General features: G+C 43.4%; 1 pseudogene; it reads right to left on the reverse strand.

The window, feature by feature from the left end:
- Positions 1–1,202: 1,202 nt before the first annotated feature.
- On the reverse strand, positions 1,203–1,689 carry LOC101602133 (annotated as a pseudogene).
- Positions 1,690–16,195: the final 14,506 nt, after the last annotated feature.

Here is a 16,195-nt window from a genome sequence, read left to right on the forward strand (position 1 = left end):
ACTTAAATCTAAATCACCTGAGCTTTTCTTTTTTTTAAGGAGGACAACATATTTAGTTTTATTTCAATCAAATCACAACACTTTTCCAGCTACTGCAAAGTGCATCTCCGATTCTCCATGACAGATCCACTTTAAAGGAGTTTCCTGTGAGATTACACCAAGCCTCTGTTTTCAAACAGAATAGACCCAAATTCTTCTTCAAAAATAAGAACTCCATTCCAGTAAATGGCAAATACATGAAGTTACACTAAACCAGCCACTTAAAAGGATAGCCATGAAATCTTCCAACAACTAATTAGAAAGAATGTAGTCATTTAAAAAAAATCTTCGCGGTCATGAACAGAAATTGAGGGGTTTTTTTTGTTTGGTTGGTTGTTGTTTTTTTTTTTTTCAGCCAGGGTATGAGCTGAAATCAAAACAAGAAATTAAAAAAAAAAAAAAACAATCATGTATTAACATCTTCTCACTCACTTGCCATACTGATAATGCAAATATAAACCTGGTCTAACATACATAGACTCTCAAGCAACAATGTACAGCTTTCTTCGTCCTCTGCTAAGAGCTGGAAAAGCTTAAGGACCAAATAATACCAAATGTATAGGCTTAAAAAAACCATCTAAAGTTAGGGCATTTGCTAGTTTTAGTTTTAGCTAAGAAACACCTGGACCACTGACGAGTTACGTACAATACTGTGAAATACATTTTTTTTGGAAAAATAAACTTCAGTGAAACAATTCTGAAAGATACAGAGGAAGGTAGGTTTGTCTGTTTAAGATGTCTGCCAATTTGTTTCAGCCACTTTAAGTCCATGTACTAGTATCTAAAATTCATTATCTTTCCCTAAGCTGAGAGCTTCCTATCATATCAGTGACTATGTAATGAAGTAAGGGAGACTTAGGTCTTAGAAAAGTTTTTATTTCTCACAACTGCTGAGTCAACTGTCTAGGTTCTCAGCAGCTTCATGGAAAGTCTGGGAAATGTCCATGCATAAGGACATTGCCTTAGCTGAGTCAAAACTGCCCCATTCAATGGTACTTTATCAATCCTTATTGAAGCCTTTAAAATAAACAAATAGGCTGAAAATTGGGTTAAAGGTAGCAAATACAGCATCTGCCTTTAGAGCTATCAACTCAGGAATTCTCTTTTAAGAAATCTTGCAGAGAAGTTATTTTTCTTTCTTAAAATCCGAGTGTTAATACTCCTTATTCCAGGTCTGGCATTTTTTCACCATCACTGTCTTGCAAATCATCATCTGCTCCGTGTGCTTCTGGTAAGTCGACATCCTCATCACCACCCATATGGTCCATCATCTCAGAAAAACGATCAAGATTAGACATGTCTTCATCTGAATCATCTTCCCAGTCTTTCCAGTTATTGAAGTCCACACTGAGCCAGTTAACCTTTGCTCTTGCTTTTGTTAACCTAGGCCATGATTGGCCAGATTCTCCTTTTCATAAACAGCATTAAATTGATCTGTCCGTTCTTTTATGCTTGGAATCATTTGGATCAATACAGTGAAAAAGATCAATTTCATTTAAATGTTTAAAAATTATCACTTCCTCCAAGACAACTGAAAGAAAGTTTGGATTTTTTTTCAAAATTTACATTAACATCTTTACTGTCTTCAATACAAAATTCAATGAAGACATAGTCCCTTCAACTGTACCACTTTTTAGAAGCAGGCTGCATGGTAAACGGGATGGTGGGTGGCAGCTGGGGAATGGGCTCTGCTCCGGGCAGCCCCAGGGGCTGGACCTCGATCCCTAGAACGCACCATGTGGGGAGAGCTGCTCCTAGGGCCCAGAGACGAGGAAAGTGTCCACCAGAACTTTTGTTCATATGTTTCATGTATTTCATTTCAACATCATTGTGAAGAACATAGTACCACAATTTTATTATATGAACGAAATGAAACTGGAGATATAGCTGAGTTGGTAGAGTACTTGCCTAGCAGGGGCAAGGCCCTGAGTTCAATCCCTAGCATCTGATGAACTGGGCATGGTGGAGACCCTACCTCCATCTCAAGAGAAGAAAGGGAGGTGGGAAGGGGGGAGTAAAGAAGGAAGGGAGGGAGGACAGGAGGGCAGGAGGAAGAAAAAAAGGAAGGAAAGGGAGAGAGGAAGGAAGGAAGGAAGGAAGGGAGGGAGGGAGGGAGGAAGGAAGGAAGGAAGGAAGGAAGGAAGGAAGGAAGGAAGGAAGGAAGGAAGGAAGGAAGGAAGGAAGGAAGGGGGGAGGGAGAAGGCTCAAAGAAATCATTTTGCCCAAATTCACACCGCTTACTAGGACAGCAGTCAGATTCAGTCCCAGGGCTATCTGCCGCTCAGTTCTAGTTATGTCAACGTAAGCCCTTTGCCAACGGGGCACCTGAGCCACTGAGGCACAAAGCCCCCTCCTCTAAAGACAATGGCTAAATGGGTAAGTATTACTGGACTCTACAGACACAAAGCAATCTTGACTCCATGTTTCACAACTTGGTGGGCTAATTAACTCGGGTGGGGAGAACAAAGGCCACTAATTAACAAACGTGAAAATTAATATGCATCCAAAGTAAGGATAGTAATGGAGGAAAGAAAGTCTCCTGGCTCCAGAATCTTCTCCCTAAAGTGCCAGCTAAACTAGAAAACTCTATTACAAACAGCAAGTCCCCTGAGTGTTAAGTGATAGCCTCCTTTTCCTTAAATATTAAATACTAGAAATCACTATTATGCAATGTCAACTATTCTGATCCAGGCCAAAAAAAAAAAAGGCAGGGAAGAACTGGAACACTATAGCAATCCTAGGTGTTTTTATACCCTATCTTACTTCACCTCTTAAACGTAAGAACCCAGAGGATGAGAAAGAATTAAGTCTAGAGAAATCTGGAAATGGCAAATCCCTCTCTCTTTCCTATAGAACAGGGATTAGCAACTATGGCCCACAGACCAAACCCAACCCACTACTGCTGTTGTAAATAAAGTTTTATTAGAACAAAACCACACCCACTCTGTTATTTATTACATGTGGCTGCTTTCACACTCCAAAAACCTGTGCAATTCCAATGAAGCCCATATGGGCTGCAAAGCCAAAAGTACTACCTAGATCTTTGCAAAGAAAGACTGTGGTGCTTTTCCCAGCAGCATTGCGGTCACTGTGATTTCTGTTCTTACGGTGACTGAGTTTCGTCATTGTGTTTTGGATTTTTAGTTAGTTGAGTTAATTTGTTTGTTTTAATTTGATCTTGAGGTAGCTCTCTCTTAAGAGTAACATAAACTAAGAAAGTCACTCTGTGGGTGACCCATGACTGGGGTGTGGGTGAGTAGAGTTTCACTGAGAAAGAAAGATAGAGATGGGGAAGAAGGGAGGGCATATAGGAGGAGAAAGAGAGAGAGAAGACACAGGCAGGAGTAAGCCTTTATTAAAATCCATAGACATTATCCCTTGGGCTTTCCTGGAGTCTGTGGATCGGCTAGTTTAAAGACGACGTGCTAGTTTAAAGACGACGTGCTCACAGGAGAGACTTACATGAGCCTGTGTTGATTGTTACTTTTCACTGTGGTCAGCAGCTAGGGCACATCCTGAATTTTCAGCACAGAGCTAAGGAATAAGTAAGCTCTACTACCAACACTCACACAGCGAATGTTTAATTTTTTTTTAATTTACAAACTTCCATAAATATACACAATACACTATGATCATAATCTCCTCCCACCACCCTCTACTCACTTTTCCCCCTCTCAAATCCCACCTCCACTGAATCCCTTCTTTCTAACTAGTCTCTCTTCTATTTAATGTCATCTTTCTTTTCTCTCCTATTATGCAAATCTTGTGTAGGTAGCATCAGCCACTGTGAGGTCATGAATATCAAGGCCACTTTGTTTCCAGAAGAGAGTGTTGTAAGCACTCCTCCTCTTCCTTAGACTCTTTGTTTGTTTGTTTGTTTTTGTTTTTGTTTGTCAAGGTAGGGTCTCACTCTAGCCCAGGCTGACCTGAAATTCACTGTGTAGTCTCAGAGTGGCCTCAAATTCATAGCCTCAGTCTCCCAAATGCTGGGATTAAAGGCATGGGCCACAACACGTGGCTTCTTTGGCTCTTATATTCTTTTTTCCACTTCTCTTGCAATGGACCGTAAGTCTTGGAGAATGTGATGCTCATTTAGTACTGAACACTCCACTATCACTTCTCAGCACTATGGTGAGTTTTGAGTCACCACAGTGGCCACCACCATCTGAAAAGAGAAGCTCCTGTAACCACGAGTAAGAGTAGCATTAATATATGGGCAGAGACATATGCATTTAGAGGACAATTTGGTGGCTAAGGGAGAGAAGTTTTAATGAGCCACAGGTGACAAGTTTTGTCAGGTCTAAAAATCAAAGTAACTATATCAAACCTAACACTGGATACTGAGTCATCAACTTCTTAAACAAATGTGTTACAGCTATTTCCTTGACTTCAATCTTATCAGTGTCCTCAGGGAAGAAACAGATCAAAAGCCAAATATTGCCAGCACTTCATTTTATAAATTTGAGTTTGTATAACATTTAATTATTACAAATTGAAGCAATAACTTTTTTAAATTTTTATTTATTTGTTAGAGAGTGACAGACAGAGAGAAGGAGGCAGAGAGAGAATGAGTGCATCAGGGCTTCCAGCCTCTGCAAATGAACTCCAGATGCATGCACCCCCTTGTGCATCTGGCTAACGTGGGTCCTGGGGAATCAAGCCTTGAACCAGGGTCCTTAGGCTTCACAGGCAAGCGCTTAACAGCTAAGCCATCTCTCCAGCCCTTTTAAATTTTTTGTTTTTATTTTTATTTATTTATTTGAGAATGACAGACAGAGAGAAGGAAGCAGAGAGATAGAGAGAGAGAGAAAATGGATGCACCAGGGCTTCCAGCCACTGCAAACAAACTCCAGATGCATGAAGCAATGATGTTTTTGGTCAATGGTTTTTGTATGTGTGTGATGTGAGTGCATGTGTGTATGTAGGTAGGCACACATGTGTGCATGTGTGCTTGCTTGTGCATGTGTGTGAATATGGAGGCTAGAGGGTGACATTGGGTGTTTTCCTAGATCACTCACTCTCATTGGGTGTTTTCCTAGATCACTCACTCTCCACTGTGTTTATTCAGACAGGGTCTCCTTCCAACCCAGAGCTCGCGATGCTCGCGATGAGGCTAGGCTGGCTAATCAGGTAGCCCTGGAGATCCACTTGCCTCTGCCTCCTGAGGCCAGGATGAAAAGGGCACACCACCACACCAGGCATTTACGTGGGTGCTGCAGATGCAAACTCAGGTCCTCATGCCTGCTTGGTAAGCACTTTACTGAATCTTTCACACCCTTGAACAGTGCATGGAGTGACACACTTTAAAACAGGTTTGGAGGCCTTAATGGCAGTCTCATATCAGCTTTGATGTGCAATTCCCATTTCCACTTACCTCTGTTGCAGAATGGTTTATGCTGGCTCAGAAGCTTAAAGAAGAATGCTAAGAAGCATTTGCTTTCTCAGTAAAATCTCCAACAATTTCACCATTTCTCCTCATAGCCATAAAATTCAGATATGCCAACGGTAGGCATGCAAAAAAAAATTGCTATGCAGATGGATTGAGAAATTGTGATGTAATATAGTTACCCTTTTACTTATCTTGGATATCCCAGTCTGAGTTTAGCAAGTGTCACTGATTGGCTATAGCATGCCTGGTGCGTCTGGCATGTGGCACGAAGAAGACCCACAGGGCCAGATCTTCCGGCGCTTTGTAACCCAGGAGGAGATGCAGACATGTACGGGTCTTGCCTGGGTGTAACTGAGCACGAAACACACCCAAGGCCTGTTGTCACCAATTAGTCCCAACAAGAGCAGAAACCTGGACACACTAAAGATGGCTGCAAGAGGGTAAGAGAGAGGACAATGTAAATAAAGAAGAGACATGAGGAGACACCAGTGATGCGTGCTTTCTACTTCATAAAACTTTTCCTTTGGTCTGAAGAGAAGAGAAAAGGAAGCCAACAGAAAATAAGCCAGTAAGTATGTGCCTACGACACAGCACATTCACTTTTCTTGACTATTCCTGTACATTATCTTATTTAATCCTCCTAGAAACCCTTTGAAGCCTAATTAGTGCTTTTTCATTGTATAAATATGTTTGGAGCTCAAGGTATTAATAAATCAAAGAGCCAGAATTCAAAGCACAGCTATTTTGTTTTGTTTCTCACTCTCCAGTCTCGGGTTTTCCATCACCATATATGATGCCTGCCCACCAGTGCCTTGAGGCACACAGGCTTGAGTTAGGTATCAGAAGCAGTTTAGAAAGTCACACATCTCAGCCTGCAATAAGCTAGAGAAGTCACTTTGAAAAACTAATCTGATCACACCTCCTTAACTTATAACTAAAAACTAATCTGATCACACCTCCTTAAGTTATAACTCTCCTGAGAATCTATGAAGCCTTTCTCACTTGATGGAGGGAGAGAGGGAGGGAGGGAGGGAGGGAGGGAGAGAGGGAAGAAGGAAGGAAGAAAAGAAGGAAGGAAGGAGAAAAAAGGAGGTCAAAGAACACAAATTTTGTTCTTGCATTTGTCCCAATGACAGGACCAGGAATTGTAAAATATTGCCAGAATTAATCATGGAAATTAAAGCTGTTTTTTTAAATTTTTTTATGAGACAAAGAATGAGAGAGAGAATTGGCATGTTAGGGCCTCCAGCCACTGCAATCAAACTCCAGATGTGTGCACCTCTTTTGTGCACATATGTGATCTTGCACACTTGGGTCACCTGTGTGTCTGGCTTATGTGGGATATGGAGAGTCAAATATGGGTCCTTAGGCTTTGCAGGCAAGCACCTTAACTGGCATTGATCTCTCCAGTCCTATTTAAGCATTTTTAATTAAATAACTAAATTATTTATTTAACAATTTTCTTTGCTGAGAACACTACCTTTTCTTCCTTGGCTCGCACTTGCAACCAGATCCCAACCTTCAAGGAAAAAGATTACCATCTATTCATGAAGAAATGCAAAGACATACTATGCAAAATATTGTATGTCTGTGCCATTCAAAACCTGTATCATCCACCAAGCTAATGCTTGGTCTTTTATCTGCCTCCCACATATAAATGACTAATTCCAGAAGATTCGACTTACTGTTGGATCTCTGAGGTCTCAGGCACCACTCATGGCTGTGGGTATTGCTGACTGTATGCAGGTAAAAATTATGGTTGGCTGACATTCACATCATGGGTCTTACAGCTTTATCTTGTATGGTGCTTTAAGTGTACAATGTTCCCCATAGTCTCATGTGTTTGCAATTAAGCTTTATACTTAATCCCCCGATGGTGGACCTTTTGGGAAATGAAGCCTTGCTGGAAGAGGTGTATCAACTGAAGACAAGCCTTGGGATTTTATAATCTATCCTGTCCCCTTGTTAGCTCATTCTTACTACTTCCTACCTACTGCTATGAAGAAGTGACACCCAGCTGCATGACTGCTCTTGTCCTGGTTTCCCTGCTATGATGAAACTTTCCCTCAAAACTATAAGCTATAATAAACCCTTTCCTTCCATCAGCTGCTTCTGGCCAGGTATTCCATCCCAGCAACAAGAAGGTAACTGCCACATCTTTCTATTAGAACTGTGTGTGAATATAACAATCAAGTGTCTTAAAGAAGAATCATTATATGGAAATTTTCTGACACAGAATCTTGACAGAGGTCCATTTTCTCCAGTTTTCACAAAGAAGCTAGTAGCATCTATATACATTAAAAAACACTCCATTTCTATGATTCCTGGGCTTTGTATTAGTTAAGCATGGCTTTAAAAATGCTGTATAACAAACAATTCCACAAATTTCAGTGACTAACAACAGCAGGGTTGCTATGAATGGTCATTGACAGAAAGGTAGAAAACAACGTCATTTTTCATGGATCTGCAGGGATATTGTTCTCTGCTAGATTCAGCTATATCTGAATGGGGTTGCAATCAAAACCACAGGTCAAGCTTAGTTCTGCTCTGCGGTCACTAATCCAGAGACCAGGCTGTTAGCCACAGCTACCTGGAGCAGGCTTTTCCCACACAGACAGCAGGAGTTCAAGAAGTTAAGCCAAACCACACAAATGCACTCAAACTTTGGCTCATGTCACGTTCTTTTTCTTTCCACAAACCAAGACAAGCTTCATAGACAAGTATATCTGAAGGGTTGAGAAGTGTGCTCTTCTCATGGTGGTGGAGAAAGGAAGAGTGGATTTCTGTAAGATGTAACATAGCCTGCCACAAACCTACTCTGATGTGTGGTGATGAAAATATGTAGTAGAAAACGCCCACCATTGCTACAGCTCCAGAAATATTACACAGTGTGATGCTTTATACTGACTGTCAACTTAACAGGACCTAGAATCACTAGTGAGGGATTATGTAAACTAGGTTAAATAAAGTGGGAAGACCCACCTTAACTGTGGGCATCACCATTCCATGGGCTGGTGTCCTGGATGGGTTGAAAAGGAGAGAGCTGGCTGAGCAGCAGCATACATGGCTCCCTGCTTCCTCACTGTGGCCTGAAGGTGACCAGCTCCTGGTGCCCCACCTTCCCTGCTGTGATGGATGGTAACCAGAACTGTAAGCTGAAATAAACCCTTCTCCCCTTAAACTGATGTTTGTCATGTATTTTGTCCCAACAATGAGAAGTTAATTGATAGAGATACTATTTCTATATTGAGGCAAGCCATTCCCTACAGTGGTCTTTGTGCACTGGGTTTTGCACACTTTTAAAATTGATCTGCTTTAAAAAAAAATGATCTGCTTTGTTTTCAGTATGTTGCAGATCAGTGTAACATGTTGGGCATCAGTAAGCATTGCCTATAAAGGACCAGGCAGTAAATAATCGACTTTGCAAGCTACATAGTCTCTGTATGCAGCTATTTGTCTCTGACATTAAGGACAAAAGCAGCCACAGGGTACACATATCAACATAACCATATTCCTATAAAACTTTATTTACAACAATAAATGGAAGGCCAGATTGAATCACAAAGACATAGTTTGCATCCCCTGTAACAGATTCAACTTATGAAGGGTACAGCTTTTGTTTTGTTTACCTGTTATTACACATCATACCACCCCAGATTCAGTGCCTTCAGTCAATTTTCTCTTCTTTTATGATTCTGTGCATTATCAGCAGGCGATTCTCTTGTTCCATATGATTTTGCTGCCTCTGCAGACATCAGGGATCATCAACAGGACTTGGACATTCAGGACAGTTCTCTCACCTGCCTGCCCCTCCTGGTAGGACTGACTGGAATGCGAGGCTCTGCTGGAGCACTTAAACAGCTGAGCCCAGCTGCCCTGTCTTTCCTCTACTCTGGCACCTTGAACGTGCAGAGCTAGAACTGCCATTTGTAAGCTGGAGACACGGTTTCTCAGTGGTTAAAGGCACTTGCTTACAAAGCCCAATGGCGTGGGTTCAATTCTCCAGTACCCATGTAAAAGCCAGATGCACAAAGTGGTCTACGCATCTGGAGTTCGTTTGCAGTGGCAGGAGGCCCTGGTGCTCTCACTCTCCACTCCCCTTCTCTCTCTCCCCCCCTCTTTCTGTTGCTCCATCAAATAAATGAATTTTTTAAACCCTGTCATTTCTGCTATATTCCGCCATAAAGCACCTCATCTGTATCTGTCCTCTGTGACCCACGGCACCTGTGACCTGGGCAAGTCTATGCCAGAATGTTAGCTTCCTTAGTCTTCAAGCGAGGTAGAATTATTTTCAAACACTCAAAACTTGAAAGGTTGGGAAACGGCTTAGCAGTCAAGGCGTTTGCCTGCAAAGCCTAAGGACCCAGGTTCAGTTCCCCAGTACCCATGTAAGCCAGGTGCACAAGAGGGCAGATATGTCTAGAGCTTGTTTGCAGTGGCTGGAGGCTCCCATTTTCTCTGCCTCTTCTTCTCTCTCCCTTAAATAAATAAATAAAATACTTTCATTAACTTGAAGATTATATGTATGTATGTATGTATGTATGTATGTATGCATGCATGCATATATATTTGCAAGTAACAGCAAAATGCTCAGTTCTGAGAACTGTCCTGCCCGGAAGCACAGTGCCCCAGAGGTACAACCACAAGTGAAATAAAGCCAATTTAGGGCAAAAGAGAGGGAGTGTCTATTTTCAATCATGCTAGATATTGCTTGAAGTATTCTGGAAACCCTTAGATATCTCTTGTCTACTAAACGACCCAGCTCCACCGAATCTCTGGCTCCAGGTACCACAGGGGAACAAGACCCGCGGGACCCGAAGTGGCAATGGATGCTGGGCCAAGGCAGAGGCAGGGAACCTGAGGCCATCCACAAACATGAACCCAGCACAGTTTTCTCCAGTACAACACCCCTAAGGGACAACCAAGGAAACCCCTCATCCTTAAACCTAGCTTCTTGAACATCATCATTTTAGTTTTTCCAAGGGATCTGCCCCCTTTCTAAGGCCACTCTGATGATGAACTCCTACAGTGGACTTGCTGTCTGCTTCCATCCGTCCAGCCATTTCTCCACATCTCAATCATGGCTTTAGGCCACCACCACAACCACAGGCAATTTTTAGACTCTCCTTAAGTTAAACCATATTGACTTTTGCCCCAAGCCAAAATGTCAGCGCACCTTTCAAGTTCTCCACCTCACTCCCTGTTATTCTGGCTTACCTGCACCTCCATTCTCCCCGAAACCTTCTCATTCCAGCCTCTAGCCCCAAACAGGACGTTGGGGAAGGCAAGGGAGGAAACGGTGTATCATCACAGCCACCTTTTCCAAGCCCACCCTGGCAAGGGAGCCAGTGGAGAATAAAAGGCAAAGTCATCCGGCTTTGAGAACAACTGTTCCCGAATACGCCTCTGTTCTTCCCCGAGGCCCATGGGGCGGCCCCGCTCCAACCTCGGTGCGCAGAGACCAACCTTGCAGACCCGCACCTACAACCCACCGCGTGCCTGCTCTGGATTCCATTCCGTGGGCTGTGTACCTGCCAGATCATAAATCTGAGCTGTCAACACCCCAGCAGAGCCCACAGCAGACATCCTGTACCTGGCTCTCCCTAATCCCTTTCTAATCTGCCCTTTGTCTAGCAACTGACTCTTGGTTCTATCTCCCATTTATAGCCCCTCTGGCTTGACAGATGGGTACATTCTCCTAGTGTCTCCACTCCCATCCCTCCCCCGTCAAAGGATCGGTCTTGCTCACCAGATTGCATTTTTTTTTTTTGACTTTCAATATAAAGTACCCCAAAGGGCCCCCCGAAGACCTCCAGCAGGGGTCCTTTGAGGTGACAATGGAGATTCCCAGAAGTTGGGCAGTTTTCACTCTGAGTGTATGGCCCAAATCAAGCCCTCCTGAGTGATGCAGACAGACCCTGACCTCATCAGCAACTGTCCTCGCAAATAGAGACAACGGGCCCACAATGAGCTATTTCTGAACCAGTCTGCATAAAGTACTGGTGAAAGGTGATACCCAGAGGAAGACTAGCCACACTGAACTACTTAAGGAAACAAAGCATCTTTGAGAAATGAAATTAATTAACTGCTTCCAAAGGGAGCAGAAAGTAGGAGGCTGGGAGGGCGGTGGGAAATTTCATATAAATTTCCAAAGAACAAGGGACTTGAAAGTAAACTGTGGGAATTTCTAACTCTAAATTAAAAAATGCCTTCCAACATCATGGCTTAGCAGTGCGCGATAGGCACTCAAAATTGGGATTTGGTTATGTACAAAGGAAAGCTCTGACAGAGGAAAAACAATAAATTAAATGCATAAATCGAGGGGATTTGGGCTTTTTAAGTTACTGCACAATATTCTCTGAGGGTGATTTTAGACTAGACCTTGACAGGGTGAGATGGTGAATATGAAAGTGAGCTATTGTCAGTCAGCAGGCCCTCTGCAGAAATACGTTTCCAGAGAATAACCGAAGGGAATTGCAAAGATCTCTTTTACATTCTCTGTGTCTTCGAGCCCATTTCCTTGGGATTTAAGAAAGCATAAGGATTTTGAGATTTTTGAGAAAACTATATAAAATGTTTAATGTGACAGTCATACTTATGGTGCCCCAACATGGACATTTTATTTCTGTCTGCTAGACAAAATTCCTCTGCCCTCCAGTCCCCATTGCACTGATCCCTGTAAGGTCTGTAGCTTCCTAGGGCCCGAGGCACAGGAGCTGCATCATGTCAGGCCATCATGGGTCTCGGAACAGAAAGGATGAGTGGGAATGGCTGTGGGTGAGGAGGTCATGGGGCACCCGCCCCAGGAAGTAAAAAGAAATCTATGAAGTCACATGAAGATGATCTCCTACTAGAAAAGGGAGGGTCTGGGTACTTCATAGATCTCTCTGATCAATCACTCATTGGGGGTAACAATCAAATTCTGGGACTCCTATCACTGAAGTAGACTTAAAACACACATACCACGACTCAGAGAATTTTGTGGAAAATGGGGTCGAAAGATTGTAAGAACCGCAGGTTGGGACGTAATGTCCACAGGCATTGCCTGCCCCTCCTCCCTCCCCAGTATATGACTGCTGTTCTCACAACATATAACCCTTGGGGAATACCAACAACCCCACTGAGGAGGGCCCCCAGTGGAATGGGGGCAAGGACAAGGGAAAGGATGGAACCAACACATGATGTATATCCATACTAAGTATGTCGAAAGAAAGAAAGAAAGAAAGAAAGAAAGAAAGAAAGAAAGAAAGAAAGAAAGAAAGAAAGAAGGAAAGAAGAAAGAAGGGAGGAAGGGATACAGCATCTTATTAGTGCACAGACTTTGGTTTAAAAAGAAAGAAAGAAGAGCGCTGGAGAGATGGCTTAGCGGTTAAGCGCTTGCCTGTGAAACCTAAGGACCCTGGTTCGAGGCTTGATTCCCCAGGTCCCACGTTAGCCAGATGCACAAGGGGGCACACGCGTCTGGAGTTCGTTTGCAGAGACCGGAAGCCCTGGCGCGCCCATCCTCTCTCTCTCCCTCTATCTGTCTTTCTCTCTGTGTCTGTCGCTCTCAAATAAATAAATAAATTAATTTTAAAAAAAAAAGAAAGAAAGAAGAAGGAGAAGTAAGAGGAAGATGAGGAAGAGGAGAAGGAGGAAAAGGAGGAGGAGGAAGAGAATGAGGAGAAGAAGGAGGAGGGGGGTAGAAGGAGAAGAAAAGAAGGTCTGGGTTAAAAGATTTTCTTAAAATGAGTAATTTCAATTTATCAAACCCATGTGAGGAACTTCATGCATTTGTGAAAGTCCTGCTAATCCTGTAGATAGTTTGACTCCATTTCAAGCCCACAGGAGCCAAAGATTTAGGAGTCAACACACAGAAGAACTGCCATCACCTTGGTCTGGCCTGGGGGGGTGGGAGGTTGCTTCCTCCTCTGAGCTTGTCTCCCTTGCGCTGCGTGCACAGCCTCTAGAAATCTCCCCCGCCTCTGAGTGGTGTGCCTCTCTGTGGTTTTCTGCCCTCCTTTGAGTCCTGCGTTTTCACACGTGTTCCGTTCTTTCTCTGCTTTTGTCTTTCCACCTTTCACTTTCATTCTCCCATTCTCTTTTTCCTTTTCTGACTTTCTCTATCAGTGCTCCTGATCATCACTAAAACAATTTCACTAATAAAACAATGAAAATGTATGTATTGTGTTAAACTATTGCTGAAGAAATTTAAACGAATTATTGGGATTATCTAAGAAATATACATTTTCAGGCTGGAAAGATGGCTTAGTGGCTAAGGCTCTTGCATAGAAAGCCAAAGGACCCAGGTTCAATTCCCCAGAACCCACATAATCCAGATGTACAAGGGAGCACATGCATCTGGAGTTTGTTTGCAGTGGCTAGAGGCCCTGGCAAACCCATTCTCTCTCCCTCTGTCTCTCTATCTGCCTCTTTCTCTCTCTCTCTCTCTCAAAAAATAAAAAATATTTTAAAAATATTAAAAAAGAAATATACATTTTCAGAAATGATTAATATTGGTATGATTCCATCAAAATTGTTTCTTGGGGGCTGGAGAGATGACTGAGCAGTTAAGGAACTTGCCCGCAAAATCAAAGCACCCAGGTTCAACTGCCCAGTGCCCACATAAGCTAGAGGCACAAGGTGGCACATGCACATGGAGTTCATTTGCAGCTGCAGCTGGAGGCCCTGGCAGGCCCATTCACTCTCTATCTGCCTCTTTCTCTCTTTTCTCTCAAATAAAAAAATTAAAATAGCAATGCACGGTGGCACATGCCTTTTTTCCCAGAACTCAGGAGGCAGAGGTAAGAGAGGATCACTGTGAGTTTAAGGCCAGCCTGAGAATACAGAGCAAATTCCATGTCAGCCTGGGCTACAGCAAGACCCTACCTCAAAAAAAACAAAGAAATAAACAAAAATAAAATTGTTTCTTGAAACTATACATAGAACTAAGTGTCAAGGCCACCTAAACAGTGACTGGCCCAAGGTCTGGTGAAGGGAAAGTTCTTGGATGAAAATAAAAAGGTCACAGAGGCATGCCCACCATGCTCCTGCTCAGCAGGCCTCAGGAGGGTGCGAAACCCGAAATGGCAGCTCAGATACAACCAAAACACCAGATGGCACTGCCCAAGCAAGGACAGCAGCCCAAGAGGCACTTGGTCTCTTCCTGTCTTCCTTCTTATGTTGAAAGTGATCCGAGAAAGAGAAGCTGTCCTGAGACGTTTGCATCTTTGTCCTTTAGCAAACTCTCCCCCTCCCTGTTTTCTCCCTCCATTTCCCTAGGCACCTTTTTCCCAGAAAAAAAAGCACCCCAACTCTGTATACAAACACACAAATGCACTCATGCATGCATCCATGCTTGCGTACAGTCATGCACATACACATGTACAGGCATAGGAGCTCATGCATCCATGCACATACACATTTGTATCTACATGCATTCATGCATGCACAGGTATTCCTAATGAGCACATACACAGAGCTAGGTTTCTTTGTGTCTGTCTTTTGTTTGTATGCCCCTAGCATCCATATTTGAAATCGAATCCCTAATGCAAAGTAGTAAGAAGTGGGGACTCGAGGAAGTGAAAAGGGCATGAGGGCTTCCCCTCTTTGGGAGATGCTAGAGGGAGCTCCCTGTCACCATGTGGGGAGATCATGTATGAGGAACAGACTTTCACCAGACATCAAATCTGCTTACACATTGATTGAGGGCAACCCTGCCTCCAGAACTATGGGTGATCAATTTCTGTTGTTCACAAATTACCCAGCATTCAGTGTTTTTGTTAAAGCAGCCCAAATGGACTAAGACAAAAGCTTCCTATAAGCCAAGTACTGTTTGCTACCTGATGCTTCACACATTGCACTAGTTGGGTTGTCACCACTGTGAACAAATGCCTGACAAGAAGGAAGGAAAGGGTTGACTTTGGCTCACAGTTCTCGGGGGCAGATTCATGGTGGCAAGAAGGCATGGCAGGAGGCGCATTAAGCAAAGCTGCCCACATGGCAGTCAGGAAGCGCAGACGTGAGCCGGAAGTGTGGCCAGACTATAAAACCTCGGAGGGCCCACCCCCAGCGATCCACTTCCTCCATCAAGACTCCATCTCCCAACATTTCACAGCCTTCTCAAATAGTGCCTCCACCTGGGGAACCAAGTGTTTACAAACATGAGTCTATGGAGGACATTTTACTTTCAGAACATAACACACATCTTAGAAGGATTATTTTTTTTAATTATTTATTTATTTATTTATTTATTTGAGAGCGACAGACACAGAGAGAAAGACAGATAGAGGGAGAGAGAGAGAATGGGGCGCCAGGGCTTCCAGCCTCTGCAAACGAACTCCAGACGCGTGCACCCCCTTGTGCATCTGGCTAACGTGGGACCTGGGGAACCGAGCCTCGAACCGGGGTCCTTAGGCTTCACAGGCAAGCGCTTAACCGCTAAGCCATCTCTCCAGCCCAGAAGGATTATTTTTTGAGGGATGCTCTCATGTAACCTAGGCAGGTAATTCACTATCTGAGAATGACAATGAACTCCCGATCCTCCTGCCCCTACCTTCCAACTGCTGGGATTATGGGGGTGTGCCACTCTGCCTAGTATATGCAGTGCTGGGATCTGACCCTTGGCATCCCTCGTGCTAGGTGAGCACTCTAAGAACCAAGCTATATCCCCAGCCCCCATGAGGGCATTAATGTTCTCCCTATACTGTAAGCAAGGAAACTGAGGCATGGACATTATCAACAACTTGTCAAAATGCGTGCATTTAGGAAGGAGAAAGGCTGAAATCC

Source organism: Jaculus jaculus, chromosome 4 (assembly GCF_020740685.1).
Source record: "Jaculus jaculus isolate mJacJac1 chromosome 4, mJacJac1.mat.Y.cur, whole genome shotgun sequence".
NCBI lineage: Eukaryota > Metazoa > Chordata > Mammalia > Rodentia > Dipodidae > Jaculus > Jaculus jaculus.